Source organism: Amaranthus tricolor, chromosome 17 (genome assembly GCF_026212465.1).
Source record: "Amaranthus tricolor cultivar Red isolate AtriRed21 chromosome 17, ASM2621246v1, whole genome shotgun sequence".
Lineage (NCBI taxonomy): Eukaryota > Viridiplantae > Streptophyta > Magnoliopsida > Caryophyllales > Amaranthaceae > Amaranthus > Amaranthus tricolor.
In genome coordinates this window covers 16,586,570-16,590,717 of record NC_080063.1, presented here as the reverse complement: position 1 = coordinate 16,590,717, position 4,148 = coordinate 16,586,570, and the positions used below count along the sequence as shown (strand labels likewise).

Here is a 4,148-nt window from a genome sequence, read left to right as displayed (position 1 = left end):
GTCCCCTCTCACCCAAACACGATAATTTTGATTTCACTCTCTAAAACCCTCACCTTATCCCGCCGCACAACAAAACCGATCCCAACGCCTTCTCTTCGACGCCCACAGCAAGTTTCCGTCACCCATAGCCGCCTCCACCAACTGTGTCTCAAACCCACTGGCGCCGCCACCAGCGATCCGTTTCACCACCATCTGTTGCCGCTAACATTTCGAATTGTAAAGAATTGAGATTGTATCTTGGCCTTTGATTTAGGTATTTTCTTCTAGTGTTTTTCCACTATTGATCAGGTTCACTTGCCTCCATTTTCTAGTCTTTGTCCGTACTTACCAAAGGTTTTTAGTTGCAAAATGCAAATCCCATTTTGAGATTGTTTTCATAATTTTATTTGTTAATTGCCATTGAAATTGAGAAGTTATTTGGTTGAGTTTTGTGTTTTTAGCATTTTGGTTAAACTTCTTGTTGAATATCAATAGACCCACCATTGTTCATCGCCGCCAGTACGTCCATTACCGTGGCCAGACTATTCATTCTTTATAAGAGAAAATCACCCATCAAAAGTCAATAAATTGTAAGATAAATTTGGTTCTAATTTCAACCCTAATTTCTATTGATTCTCTTTTGGCAACAAAATTTTGGTTTACATGATGGAAAATTTGTTCTAAGTTTCCTTTTTGTTCTTTAATTGTTCAAGGTACAAAATCAAGCTCTAATGTTTCTCCTTTCTCAATAAAAAAGTTTGTGAGCATTTCTTCAACTATTATTCATCTCCAATTTTGGTCCTATGTTGTCATTTTTGTCATAATCTTCGTCTTCCTGGTAACTACTCTCTATTTCACTTTTATATATTTATTTTACATGTTTTTTCCCTAATTTTTGCATTTCCCCTGATTCTTCTGTTTTTTTGTGTTATGCAATTTAGGGTTTGATAATTTGAAATTGATTTCTTATAAGTAATACAAAATTTTATTCTTGTATCTATACTGAAATTTTTAGGGAAGACTCGTTAACTTTATTTTTTGCGGCTTTACAGTCTTGCGTTTCTAATAAGTAGTACAAAGTAAAGGACTAACATTTGCGGCTTTTTGTCTCGCATTTCTTAGGGCTAAATCCCTTGAGATTTATTAACTTTATTCAATACATTTGAACAAGTCATACTAGTCCTTTACTTAACAAAGTAAATGACTTTATTCAATATATACGAACAATTCATTCTATGGTCATATTGTAAATTGTTGTTGTTACAACTGCCACTTGCCATTTTGAATTTGTGGTAGCTTTCTTAATTCTTACATCAACTTTAGGTGTTGTTATGCTTTAGCTGCTTTCTAATGCGCATACTTTTGGAACTATTTTCTTGAGGAAATGGTGATTATTGTTTGGAGGAAATAGATGAAATACTTTTTGGATGATTGTAGGATATTTTAGTAACAGGATACTCTGTTTATATAAGGTATGTTCTTGTTTAACTTTGGGATGAGTTAGTATCTTTGTATTGAACTAGTTTAAGTTATGATATGTTTCATGTTTTAAATCAATGATGAGAATGTTTTGTATTTTAGACATTTTAAAGGTGTATTTTACTAGTGTCACAAGTCGTTATTTTGAAAATGTTTTTGGTTTACAAGCATTTGATGAAGCTATATTCATATGGTGTTTTGTGCGCCTTATGTTATTTTATATATAATTAACCTTAAATGTCTGATTATAATTAGGTAATACTAGTATAGGCTATGTTTAGTTAGCAACTACTATAAAGTATAACAACAACATTATGCATTTACAAGCATTTGATGAAGCTATATTAATATGCTCATCTCTTTTTTCACATGATGATGCATGTTTTGTTGCTTGTAGCTTGCAGCTGTAATATATCCTTCCTTATTACAACTAGTAGTGTTTGCTAAAGCATTATAGGCTAATACATAATGAAATCCAACCTAGCCTTTCATTAAATACTTTATCCTGATTATCAACTTTTCATTAATATTGTCTACACAATTTAAATAATATCATAACTTTTTATTCTTTATACAATACAACCTATCCAATCATTGCATCCGCTTTATTTTGTGGGTAATGTATGAGAACGTCAAGGCTGAGAACTGTATTATACCTTCCGCTCAAGCTCTCTAAATCCTTTACCTCGAATTTAGGCATCATTCAATAGACTTTATGAAGTAAGTAGTTACTTTTGACTGTGAAAAGACACTCGTGTGCAATAACCATTTCTGGGGTTAGCTGCTAGCATTTCAAGTCTAATAGCTGGCATCGGTGACATATATAAGATGACTTCAAATGTAGATTTCATGTTGTACTTGACTTATGCTAAGAACAATATTAACTATTTGTGCAAGAATTATACCATGAGCTGAACGCTTGTGACAGATTTGAGCAGGACTATTTGTGCAAGAATTATACCCAGACTGCTGGTTGCTGGTTTCTGTTTCTGGTGCTCAGTGCATCAGCAGCCAGCCTTGAGCTGTTGTGTATGCTGACTGCCTTCTTCTGATGGGGTCTTCAAGTGTTTCGTGCTACTGCCTGCTGCTTGCCTTGAGTGTGCACTTGCTGCCTGCATCATTAACAACTGTTGTCTGAAGGTGCAGCCCCTGGTTTTGGTGAATCCAGTAGAGAGTGTTTGTATGTGCTGTACTCCAGACCCATATGCAGGAGGAGTGTTGGTCATTAGATTTAAGTTTTGTACCTGTGTATTTATTTTGGCATTAATGTAATGGTCTAATCTAGACCTTATACTTGGATATTTGGGTTTTATCCCTAACTGTAAATGATTTGGTTAAGTTTTATATATAAAATCGATCGACAAATAATAATAATAATAATAATAATTATTATTATTATTATTATTATTATTGAAAATAATAATTAAAAATAATTTACCGCCAAAATTAGTAAAAATGCTAGTTATGTTCATTAGCAACGCTTATTTATGTGTGAAAATAAGGAGAAATCAATGGACTATAAAATTATGCAGCCACGCTTATCAAGTGAGGAAAGATTTCAATATTTATAAGCGTGGCTGGTAACCTGTAAGTGTGGCTAAATGGTACTATTAGCCACGCTTATTAAGCGTGCCTAAAAATTTACCAGCACAAGCAGAGGCCACGCTTAATTAAGCGTGGCTAAATGTATCAGTTTCACATATAAACGTGCTTAACTGCATTTTTAAACGTAGTTGCAACTTTTTTTTGTAGTGATTCATAAATATTATGGAGTAACAAATAATAGTAATTTTTCTTTTGTGAATTGCAATCTTTGGAATAATTATAATTTTGATCTTTTAATACACTTTTATTTTAAGTCATGGCTTTATTTAAAGCTAAATTTTAAATTTTTAGTCAACCCAAAAATATTTGTAATCTAACAGAAAATTTGTGTTATAATTCAAAAATTTCGCTGTGACACAATATACCTAACTTCAAAAAATCGAAAAAAAGGGTCAGACCCAACACAATTCAAAACCGATCATTTTGACTCATTTTCATTTTCACATTAACATTTTTTTTTTGAGATGTCCACATTAACATTTTTAATTCTACATTAGTTTGAGTCGGAATCTATTATATTTATGATAGTAATTTCTTAAAATTTTGATTCAACATTTTTATTTTGTAGCCCTAATTCAATTTTTTCCTTATTAATAAATAAATATTTTGTACGAAAACAATAATAAATAAGTATTTATTTTTAAAAAAATTATCAACAAGAAAAAAAGTATAATAATAATTGATTTGTTGGGTTGACCCAAAACTAATTCAACCCAAATAATGAAAAAATTTGAATTAATCCGATCTAAAACTAGTGTACCAAACCATTTAAATAGGTGTACTAATGACATACACATATACTCTTAATACATAATTATTTTTGTAGATGAACAATGGCATACATAGAGTATAAAAGAGATAAAAATTAAATTGGGAATTAACAAATGAACAAGTAAAAAGGAAGAGTAAGTTAGTTTAGGGAAGACGTGGGGGTGGTATGTTAGTAGTTTGTTGTCAAAATCAAGAAGCCAACTTTATAAAAATCTTCACAATTTGGGATCTTGTTTCGAAAACAATTAATACATACTTATATCAACATCCCCGTGTAGATACCGCCACCTTACTTTAAAATATAGCAACATTAT

At 31.6% G+C, this 4,148-nt stretch overlaps 1 long non-coding RNA gene across 2 annotated transcripts; it reads left to right on the top strand.

Moving 5' to 3' along the window:
* Nucleotides 1-2,891, top strand: LOC130804404 (uncharacterized). Of its 2 annotated transcripts, XR_009040009.1 has the most exons (4): nt 7-569; nt 693-817; nt 1,303-1,451; nt 2,387-2,891. It is a non-coding gene; the product is annotated as an uncharacterized LOC130804404 (long non-coding RNA). The 2 variants fall into 2 exon arrangements; XR_009040008.1 differs by lacking the exon at nt 1,303-1,451 and having other exon boundaries at nt 1-569.
* The last annotated feature ends 1,257 nt before the right edge of the window (nt 2,892-4,148 follow it).